This window comes from Paramisgurnus dabryanus, chromosome 19 (genome assembly GCF_030506205.2).
Source record: "Paramisgurnus dabryanus chromosome 19, PD_genome_1.1, whole genome shotgun sequence".
Classification (NCBI taxonomy): Eukaryota; Metazoa; Chordata; class Actinopteri; order Cypriniformes; family Cobitidae; genus Paramisgurnus; species Paramisgurnus dabryanus.
This window is the reverse complement of record NC_133355.1, coordinates 29371757-29384145: the sequence shown is the minus strand read 5'-3', so window position 1 is coordinate 29384145 and position 12389 is coordinate 29371757. Positions and strand designations below refer to the sequence as shown.

Genomic DNA, 12389 nt, shown 5'->3' with positions numbered 1-12389 from the left:
ACAATCTTAGAAAACTTCCGCTTAGCATTAGCCAGCACTTTAAGTTTGGATCTAATGTCAGACGTTCTGGCTCCCGGTATACAGTCGACTATGGTGTTTGGTGCCTCAATGTTAGTGTTCCTGAGTATAGAATCTCCAATGACCAGGGCACTTTTAAAAGGTGTTTCAGCTGGTATACTCCTTAGGGGATCGAATCTGTTAGAAATTGTCGTTACGTTATGGGTCTTAGAAGGACGCCTTATATGACTATGCCGCCTAACAGTCACCCAGTTTGACCGCCGACTTGACTCTGAAGACGGAACCGAGCCATGTGTATTTTGATAAACACTATGCGCGCTCGATACAGTATTTGTAATATTTATATTAGCATCTGATGTCGGAACCGAGCCATTAGTCTTTTCGCTCGATAGATTATTTGCGACAGTAACATTAGCGGTTTTGCTATCCTCAACTAGCGTTCGGATGCGCGATTCTAGTTCAGCAACCTTCTCAGTTAACCTTAATACTTCAATACACTTAGTGCATGTAAACCCCTCTATGCTAACAGCAGAAGCTAAACTATACATGTGGCAAGTAGTACATGTTACAATAACAAGCGGAGTCTTACCGCTTTCATGCTGGGCGATGGCGTCTTCGTTTACCCGAACGCGGTCCCCGGAGCTGCATCGCGTGGGGTGTTCGGTTGTGACATGCCTCGGTCGCCTGCGAACGTCTGGGGCCAGGGTGATGTTTGGCTTGCCGAATCTACGAAGGCCGGGCAGCGGTTCCTCCACAGCTTCCAGATCGCTTTCATGTCGTTCACGGTCCGTGAAGCTGCATCGCGTGGAATGCATTTTTTTTTTGCTCGCTTGTGGACGTCGGAAGGCAGGCTGAAGTGGGCGCTGTACCTCGCCTTGGATCTGCTAAAACCGGGAAACAACTCCTCCACAGCTTCCCGCTCAGGTGAGGATAGGTCAGAAAAGCATATATCAGATGAATCCGCCATTAGATCGGAAAATGCTAGCTTCAGCCTCCACCGTGTGGATGCTAGCGGGCTATATGCTAACAACACTGGGTGTTTATTAGTGATAAATAGTTTCACGTGGTAGTACTGCTCAATAATCGTCACGGTAAAGTATTCCTATGTAAAACTAATAAGTTATATTATATAAATAGGAATAAGATGGTAAAAAAAAGCTTTTAGATGATGAACTCGACGGAGCTACGATGCACGATCTGTTCAGCGTGACGTCACAAACCGGATGTCATTCAGGTTTCCCAGGATAATAGATCCTCTAATACGGTTCCGGAAAAATCCAGTCAGAAGTTGTTCACGGAGTTTTCACAATAACTGCTTCTCATGAACCGAAGCTGGATTTGCGCGACGTCTCCTCTTGAAAGTTGGATTACTGTGCACTTCTGGATCACAGGCTGTAAGTATTCACGTTTATTATTTGCCTTTTACTGTACATTACGTAACCGGAGATTAACATAATGTGCGTGTAGAGCTAAGCTTGCAAGCTAATTGTCTTGTGTTGTAATACTGTATTTCATAAAGAACGTACCATATTTACACACGTGTATGTTGAATTATGCAGACTATCGTTTTTTTTATCGATGTTGGTTTAGACATGTTTACAAACTTGCTAAGTTGCTTAGCTAAATACAAATACAAATGCCAGCTAAACTGTTACCAGTAAAATTTGTTCTCATGATCAAACTCAAGAAACTCTAAGTACAGATGATTTGTTTAAAGTTATATGTATTTTACTGTTGTATTTACTTGAAGCTTTCTTAGATTTTGAAACGAAGTAAACACGTAATGTGTGTTGCTAATGTTGGGCCATGTAATATGTAATACATTTACGTTTTAATGAATAGTCTAACGATTTATAGTCGTTGTACTCTATTGTTATAATATGTCTTTTTGACTGAATACATGTTTGTTTTATTTGTCTATATCCTAGATTCGCAGCTGGACACATCCTTCTACACTGTATGCAAACATGCAACATCATTACACACAGTACAAGGAGTCAGACTGGCATATGAGGAGCAAAGGTGTGTAACACACATGATGTATTTAGCTAGTGATACCACTACCAGTCTTAGATGTATAACTGATGATGACAAAGTTTTTTTTCTCTGCATAATAATAGGAACCCAGGCAGTAGCATCGTTTCACAATGTTTCCATCACCATCATCAGTGGATGCCTTTGCCGTCCGTAGCCTGAGATTTCAGATTTGCAGCAAAAAAATTTTGATTTTCTCATTTATTGGAATGCTGTGCAGGTATTTAAGTATTTTAGTAACTGTGTTAAATAAAGTAGTATTTACTTTTACAATAAATTAATTGCTTGTTTATATTTTACAGGTATTTGTACCTTGCAGCCATCCATTACAATGTCACCAAGCCGTAACAAAAGCAGGAGAGGGAAAGTACAAGGCTATGTTCCCAAAACACACAAGTGACATACCGTAAGCAGTAATGTTTTATTTCAAATACATTCATAATTAAAACTGCAAGCAGTGATGGAAGGGCCCTCGCACACCTGACACCGCCACGCCGTGGCATGAGAAGAATGAAAGGGAACAGTAGTAAATAGGCATTTAAGCATGTAAACATAGGTGAACCATTTAAAAGTGTAGTATAATGTGCCACATTTCCTGTTGCTAATTACAAATGACAGCGAGGTAGCATCGTGTAAGATAGCATGAGAGAGAGAGAGAGAGAGAGTGAGTGAGCGAGTGTGTGTGTGTATGAGTGACTACATGTAAATATTGGCACGTAGATGTGTTCTGTCCAGGACTCTTATCAATCATGTGAAGTTTGGGACAAATCTGACATTGCATTATCATTGTAAACATGTTACTTCCTGTTACCAGCTGGTGGCGCTATGACCGTAACTGACTATTGGCATCATAAGTGACTATCAGTGATGGGAGTACCGCGTTACTGTAACTCCACTATTTTTTTAAATCAAGTAACGCAATTACAATTACTGAAATTTAAATGAGTTCGTTACGCGCGTTACTCTATTTTGTAAAAAATAGACAAGACATATCTGACGTCGCAGGACTGTAGTTGGCGGCGCAATGATTCATTACACTTCATCATAGCTGACAGTGCATATAGAATGAACATGAAAAATCTAAACGGGACAACATACCTTTGTTTAAAAATTGTGCGCAAGTCATAATCCATCCGGTCTCATGTTTGTAAATTATCTTCACCAAGCAATCGCAGTATGACATCAACTTGCATTTGTAGTCCACAAAGGTAATAAATCTAAGAAATGATCATATATTCTTAGATGTTTACATCGGCTTCATGGAAGAGAACGATCCGCGATTGTTGTTTCCACTAAAATATTCACACTGCGGTGTACACCCGTGTTAAAACTCCATAGTATGTGTGAGCTCGCTTTTAGTTTTAGTTTCAGTCTCTCCGTATCCGAACAAAAAATCCACTCGCTCTGTGTCCATCTGACAAAACAATCCACTCGCTCTGTGTCCGTCCGACAAAACAATCCACGTAGCCTACTCCGTTTTCTGAATAAATATCTTCCTTTAATCCTGTGTATCATTTAAATCCAACAGAAAACAAACAATATATGACCAAAGAGCGCAGTCCCTGTGGCAAGCTTCACAAGCTGTGTTCCAATTCAAGTGCTGCACCCTACTAAGCATGCAATAAAAGGTGAGCACTTGCCCATTCAAGGCGCTCAGAAGTTCGCGAAGAGAACTGAAATGAGACGGTCTAACCTTCGGAGGACCCATAATTTGCCTCATCTGCTGCACACGCATCGTGCCTGTCAGCAGGACACAGCGGAGACGTTTCTAACTTATTAAAATAAATATGAAATCAGAAAAATTATAATTTATTTTAGAAAATTTGACATGTTGACACAATTGTCTCCAAATTTTTAAAGAGACACTACACAATTTTAACACATTTTATATTTTTGTAAACATGCAGAATATTTGTCTAAATGGTCTAAATGATATACATAAATAAACTAAGTTTAAATATTAAGATCATTTCTAACAAAAATATTCAAAGGTTGAATCTAAAGCAAAATAGGCTCCTACAGTATGTGATATATTAGAGTCTTATGTGTAAAATAGCCCATCCATATCATTTTACTGTTTGACTGTTCAGTACTGTTCATATTTACATTTAAAAAGCAGACATAAAAGTAACTTAAAAGTTACTTTTCTAAGTAACTAATTACTTTTGATATACAGTAACCGGTAGAGTAATTCAGTTACTTTTAAAAGTAAAAAAAAATAGTAACTGTAACTAATTACTAATTTTTTAGTAACTTGCCCAACACTGGTGACTATTGACATGTAGATGTGTTCAGTCCAGGACTCTTATTAATCATGTGAAGTTAGGGAAAGATCGGACATTGCATAATCAGTGTAAACATGTCACTTCCTGTTGTCAGCTGGTGGCGCTATAACCATAAGTGACTATTGACATGTAGATGTGTTCAGTCCAGGACTCTTATTAATCATGTGAAGTTCGGGACAGATCAGACATTGCATAATCATTGTAAACATGTCACTTCCTGTTGTCAGCTGGTGGCGCTATAACCATAAGTGACTATTGACATGTAGATGTGTTCAGTCCAGGACTCTTATTAATCATGTGAAGTTTGGGACAGATCAGACATTGCATAATCAGTGTAAACATGTCACTTCCTGTTGTCAGCTGGTGGCGCTATAACCATAAGTGACTATTGACATGTAGATGTGTTCAGTCCAGGACTCTTATTAATCATGTGAAGATAGGGAAAGATCGGACATTGCATAATCAGTGTAAACATGTCACCTCCTGTTGCCAGCTGGTGGCGCTATAACCATAAGTGACTATTGACATGTAGATGTGTTCACTCCAGGACTCTTATTAATCATGTGAAGTTTGGGACAGATCAGACATTGCATAATCATTGTAAACATGTCACTTCCTGTTGCCAGCTGGTGGCGCTATAACCATAAGTGACTATTGACATGTAGATGTGTTCAGTCCAGGACTCTTATTAATCATGTGAAGTTTGGGACAGATCAGACATTGCATAATCAGTGTAAACATGTCACTTCCTGTTGTCAGCTGGTGGCGCTATAACCATAAGTGACTATTGACATGTAGATGTGTTCAGTCCAGGACTTTTATTAATCATGTGAAGATAGGGAAAGATCGGACATTGCATAATCAGTGTAAACATGTCACCTCCTGTTGCCAGCTGGTGGCGCTATAACCATAAGTGACTATTGACATGTAGATGTGTTCAGTCCAGGACTCTTATTAATCATGTGAAGTTTGGGACAGATCAGACATTGGATAATCATTGTAAACATGTCACTTCCTGTTGCCAGCTGGTGGCGCTATAACCATAAGTGACTATTGACATGTAGATGTGTTCAGGTCATGACTCTTAGCAATCATGTGAAGTTTGGGACAGATCGGACACTGTATGCCTGAGTTCCAGCAACCTGTTTCATAGCGAAACATCAAACTTTGGCTGGCCGATACAGACACAAATTTTAATATAGAATCAAATCCTTCGCAATTTAGCATCACAAAGGCCTTAAGATGACACTCGCCAAATATGATGATGATCCGACGAAAACTGTAGGAGGAGTTAGTTAAAGTATGACTGCTGGAAATGAGAAAAACTGAGCCAAAATCTGAGAAATAATTCAAAATAGCTGACTTCCTGTTTGGTTTAGGGCGTTGCTCCAAGAGACTTTTTTGTAGGGCTTGTAATAATACATGAGCATACCGAAATTCGTACATGTAAGTTAAACACAGTCCAAGGGCTGCTTCATTCAATATTTGAAAGTGGCGCTAAAACATGTTCCTTCAGGTTGCCAGCTGGTGGCGCTATGGCTATAAATGAAAATTGTTATGTAGATGTGTTCAGGTCAGGACTCTTAGCAATCATGTGAAATTTGGGACAGATCGGACACTGTATGCATGAGTTCCAGCAACTTCCTGTTTCATTGGAAAACATCAAACTTTGTCGGGCCAGAACCGACACAAATTTTTACGTAGAGTCAAATCCTTCGCAATTTAGCATCACAAAGGCCTTAAGATGACACTCGCCAAATATGATGATGATTCGACGAAAACTGTAGGAGGAGTTAGTTAAAGTATGACTGCTGGAAATGAGAAAAACTGAGCCAAAATCTGAGAAATAATTCAAAATAGCTGACTTCCTGTTTGGTTTAGGGCGTTGCTCCAAGAGACTTTTTTGTAGGGCTTGTAATAATACATGAGCATACCGAAATTCGTACATGTAAGTTAAACACAGTCCAAGGGCTGCTTCATTCAATATTTGAAAGTGGCGCTAAAACATGTTCCTTCAGGTTGCCAGCTGGTGGCGCTATGGCTATAAATGAAAATTGTTATGTAGATGTGTTCAGGTCAGGACTCTTAGCAATCATGTGAAATTTGGGACAGATCGGACACTGTATGCATGAGTTCCAGCAACTTCCTGTTTCATTGGAAAACATCAAACTTTGTCGGGCCAGAACCGACACAAATTTTTACGTAGAGTCAAATCCTTCGCAATTTAGCATCACAAAGGCCTTAAGATGACACTCACCAAATATGAAGATGATCCGACGAAAACTGTAGGAGGAGTTAGTTAAAGTATGACGCCTGGAAATGACAAAAACTGCGCCCAAATCACAAAAATAACTCAGAATAGCTGACTTCCTGTTTGGTTTACGGCTTCGCTCCAAGAGACTTTTTTGTAGGTCTTGTCATGCTACAGAAGCGTACCGAATTTCGTAATTGTACATCAAACACAGTCCGAGGGCTGCTTCGTTGAAAATTTGTAGGTGGCGCTATAGAGCCATTTTCCCACGCCTAATTCTAAAGCCTACACCACATGTAAATTTTCATCACTCTTGACATTTGTGCAAAATTTCATGAGTTTTTGAGTATGTTTAGGCCCTCTAAAGTCCCGCTGAAGTCGGAGAAGAAAAAGAAAAAAAATAATAATAATAATAATAACTCCTTGAAGAACAATAGGGTCCTCACACCCCGGTGTGCTCGGGCCCTAATTAAAAACTTAATGTATGAAGCAGGGAAATAAATGATCAAAACAAAAGATTTATTGACTGCAATATTTCTACAGTTATGTGGAGGATGTGATCAGGCTTGTGTTTGATGAGGTATTTGAAGATAAGCTGAAGGAAACCCCGATTCCAATGGACCTGGCATCACAGTTTGAGAGACCTTCAAAGGAGGACGTGATTGCATGCCATCTTCAGTGCAGGGGTCGTCGAAAGCCAAAATTGTGACCGATCTGATCAGGAAGCTCCAAGCGTATCTGGAGAACAACACACGACAGGATGATAACCTTATAGTGTCGTCTTAAATAGCACCAGCTGACAAAGCTTTGATATGCCATTTATCTGAATAGATAGCTGTAAGAAATGAATTGAACAATTTTTGAAACAAGAGCACAATATGGTTACTAAAGTATGTTTATTTGTATATTGTTTAACATTTAAATATATATTTGTAATAAATAAATAAAAACTTTTGACTGACTATTATATTTTCTTTAAAGTTACATCTTTTGTTCTTTTGGGTACTTTGTTACTATAATGATACTTTAGTGTTATTGGTTTAAAAATGTAATAAAACTTACTCTAGTCATGCACCTCAAAGGCTTATAGTCGGTACAATAAATGTTCTGTGTGTAGGGATTTAGACAATTTGTGCAAAACCTGGATGATGAATCATGCAGGTAAGAGGCCCTGGAACATGTTGCATTCTCCTTAAAACCTAATAAGTAAAAACATAGCACTTATAAGTAAGCAGTCTTTCATAAAAAAGTTTACCATAGTGAAATAATGTAGAACATTCATTTCAATTAATAATTTCTTTGTGCTACATTTGGTGTTTCCATATAGTTTGCACAGTAATATAGTATGTAACAGTCTTTTATAATAAAGTTTACTATAGTAAAATAATGTTAATAAGTGAAATAGTTTTATAATCATTTCAAAAAATACTTTCTATATGCTACATTTGGTGTTTCCATATAGTTTGCACAGTAATATAGTATGTAAGCGGTCTTTTATAATAAAGTTTACTATAGTAAAATAATGTTAATAAGTGAAATAGTTTTATAATCATTTCAAAAAATACTTTCTATGTGCTACATTTGGTGTTTCCATATAGTTTGCACAGTAATATAGTATGTAAGCGGTCTTTTATAATAAAGTTTACTATAGTAAAATAATGTTAATAAGTGAAATAGTTTTATAATCATTTCAAAAAATACTTTCTATGTGCTACATTTGGTGTTTCCATATAGTTTGCACAGTAATATAGTATGTAAGCGGTCTTTTATAATAAAGCTTACTATAGTAAAATAATGTTAACAAATGAAATAGTTTTATAATCATTTCAACAAATACTTTCTACGTGCTACATTTGGTGTTTCCATATAGTTTGCACAGTAATATAGTATGTAAGCAGGCTTTTATAATAAAGTTTACTATAGTAAAATAATGTTAATAGGTGAAATAGTTTTATAATCATTTCAAAAAATACTTTCTATGTGCTACATTTGGTGTTTCCATATAGTTTGCAAAGTAATGTAGTACGTTATAATTACCTTTTGGATGTCTTTGCAACACATTTTTGTCTTCGTTTAGCATTCTGGCAGAGCTAAGGACACCTAAAAAAGTTAAATCCAATCGCGTTCATTGACGGAGATCGTTTATATCGTAACGGCCGTCTGAACTCTCTGGATCGAGCTTGAAGTGGTAAGGCAGTACAGACACCATCGTTTATAGAGAAATATAGCGCTTGTTTACGTTGCCTGTGACTCTCAGTCAGAACCGGAAAATCCACGCGTAGTCAGGGGCGTAACCTTTCAAACACACGCCGAACCCAGTTGACCAATAACAGTTGAGTAGTCATCTGACCAATCCGAATACACTAGACATTTTGGGAGGCGGAGACAGGAACTAAATCCGAGCGTTTTCCAGACATGCAGAAATCGGTGAGGTATGTAAGCAATTTATAAGACTCACAGTGCATTAGTTCAAGTTTTAATAACATGTATGTACTATGGGATATTACAATAACGTGCTAACGTGCTAATTTATTAGCATAATTGGTGCTCTTTAAAATGAAAGGTTTCACCTTTTATTTTAAAAGGTCACAGAAGTACAGTCATTTACTAGTTTATTTACTAGTTAATTTGTTTATACAACGAAACAAATAAATACATACATAAATAAATATATACTGTAGTTGATTTCATTACAGAAATAATAGCCTACGGTTTAGAAGTCAAATATAAATAAATAAATAAATAAAAAGCTTTTTGCAATCTTTTCCCTTCATTTTTTATCTATTTTCTAAATTGTTACAACTCACTAAAAACTAGTTGTACTGGTTGTAGTTCTGCAGTAAGTTTTTCTTTTTGCATTTGTAATATTTCCTTTTGTAAAAGAAGTACCTCTTTCTGTAACGTATGTTCTTTTCTTTCTCTAATTGTAGTAATTCAAGATGATTTTCATTGAAATCGCTCTGAGCATTAAAGTTGATCTTGTGCCTGAGCTGCTACATTAGGTGCGGCAGGCATGCAGGAACCGATTTTAGTCTTCATCATTTGCATCTATAAATATAATTTAAAAGTTAGTTCCACATTATCAAACCAACAATGGCCAGAGCAAACATATATGTGAAAAATGCAGCTAACATACTTTTGTGGGACGATGTTGGTGACTCCAACTCGTCAGCAGTTGTATCATCGTTGAATGGGGTTATCTGTCACGCAACCGGGTTATCTGTTGCGGAATCATTCAGATAATTTTTTGTGACAGTGAATCTATTTCTCCAGTAGGGGGACCTCCACCTGTCAGAAATGTGTCCCTTCTCTCCTTGTCAGGGTTTTGTGTTTATTATTGCATTAATTTCAGTTGTTAATCATCTTGTTTAGTTCTCCTTGTTTTCTCATTTCATCTTTATAGTTTGCACCTGTGTTTAATTATAGATGAGTTGTGACACCTGATTATTGTTATGTTTGATTATCACTACCCTTTATATTCTGCCCTTATGTGTTTGTCCTAAAACTAACTAAACTAACTAACCAAACTAACTAAATGAACTAACTAAAATAACTTATCATAACTTTCTAAATTAACTAAACCTAGGTAAAACTAACTAAGCTATCTTGCCCTAAATTTTCCTAAACTAACCAAACAAACTAAATTAACAAACTAAACTAACTTATCCTAAATTATCGTAACCAACTAAACTAAGTAAGCTAACTTAATTTACTCAAACAAATAAACTAACTTAAACAAACTAACCAAACTAATTAAACCTAATTAAGTAAACTAACTAAACTAACTTATACTAACTAATCTAGCTAAACTAATTAAATTAACTAACGTATCCTTACTAAATAAACTAGGTAAACTAACCAACTATTCAAACTAAACTAACTTAACTACCTAAACTAACTTAACTTAAATAAACTTAACCCAACTAACTAAGTTATCCTAACTTGTCATAACTAAACTAACTTATACTAACTAAACTATTGTAACTAACTAAACTAAGTACACTAACTTACCTTACTTAATAAACTAACTTAACTAAACTAGCCAAACTAACATTACTTAAATTAACTAAACTAAACCTAAGTAAAGTAACTTATCCTAACTAAATTAACTAAACCTTACTAAACTAACTTGTCCTAACTTTTCCTAAACTAGCTCAACTAATTTAACTTTTTAGTAAACTAACTAAACTGAATAAACTAACTTATTTGAACTAAACTAACTTATTCTAACTAAACTAGCTATTTCTAACTTAACTAGCTAACCTAACTAAATTAACTAATTAACTTGATGAATGAATTTATCTTAACTAAACGAACTTATCCTAACTAAACTAAATAGCCTAACTAAATTAACTAACTAAACAAATTAACTAAGTAAACTAATATAACTAAGTTAACTTGTCCTAACTTATCCTAACTAAACTAACTAAAGTAGCTGACGTAACTAAATTACCTAAGTAAACTGATATAACTAACTAAACTAACTAAATGAACTAACTAAAATAATAAAACTTTAACTTAACTTAGTAAACTATCTTAACCAACTAAACTAATCCGCACTAAACTAACTATATGAACCAAACCTAACTAGACTAATTTGTCCTAACTTATCCTAACTAAACTTACTAAATTAACTAACTTTACTTACCAAACTAACTATACTAATTAAACTAGCTACAGTTAACTAAACTAACTACAGTAACTATCTAAACTAACTAAAATAACCACACTAAACCTAACTAAACTAACTTATTCCAAATAAACTAACTTGTCCTAACTTATTCTAAACCAGGGGTTCCCAAACTTTTTTCCTTCGCACCCCCTTCTATGTCCCAACCGGGTTGGCGCACCCCAATCCCCACTTAAAAAAAAACGCTAAAAAGATTTATTTTTAAAGACTCATTTTTAATCATGCGCAAATAACCAGGGGCCGGTTGCAACAGCCGGACGTTAAGAAGTTGGGAATCCTACGTCGAGCTTAGCTACGTCTGACATTGTGAAAAATATTTACGTGGTTTACACCAGCTGAAACTACGACCAGATGCAGCTACGCTCAACGTAGATGATGCGCGCCCCCGTGTAGGCGTTTAACCACTGTGATATTTAGATGCTATGCTATTCGAGTTTACTATGGTAAAAAACTTACACTTTCTGCCGCCAGCTAATAGATGATATATGAGAGTTTCCTCATGTTTACCAGTGCGCTCTCCTTCTAGATGCGTGCGTAACGTGCAGACCCATCATTCACGAAAGCCTTTACTGTTCGCACAAAAGGTGTATAATAGTTTGCAGATTCATTATAACAGCTCAAGTTTAAAACAAAATTAAATGAAAGCTTTTAATAAATTCTCTAGTCTTTGTAAGTATTTATGTATTTTATTATATAATTCATTGGCGGTCTCTTTTCCATGCATGAAAACACATTGCTCGCGTATCCTGTGCATTAGACGTGCACATGTCTCGTCACATTTCATTATTTCTATTTTGCTATAAAAATGTCTCTCTCTCTTGGTCCCTCTCCTCCTTCGTGACTAACAACTTTATCATAAGACGTCCCACACTTAACAGTTTCCCTGATTTCAGCCAGTTAAGCATATTTATAATATATATGGAATGAATGAAACGAGTTGGCAGGAATATAGCAGCTGCAGTGCATAACAGAAGAGCGGTGCGTAGAAAAAGACAGCAACTGTCTTCTACGTTTCTATAAAAAACTAATTAATTATAGTTTTTTATTTAAAATAAAAGCGATTACAAAGGAAATGTTTACTGTTCATTTTATTATTTATTTATTGTATGGA

The 12389-nt window shown here is 36.1% G+C and overlaps 1 long non-coding RNA gene across 1 annotated transcript; it reads left to right on the top strand.

The window, feature by feature from the left end:
* The first annotated feature begins 1406 nt into the window (after positions 1-1406).
* On the top strand, positions 1407-7544 carry LOC135780091 (uncharacterized). Its single transcript, XR_010544969.2, has 4 exons — positions 1407-2040; positions 2139-2272; positions 2355-2458; positions 7132-7544. It is a non-coding gene; the product is annotated as an uncharacterized lncRNA (long non-coding RNA).
* Positions 7545-12389: the final 4845 nt, after the last annotated feature.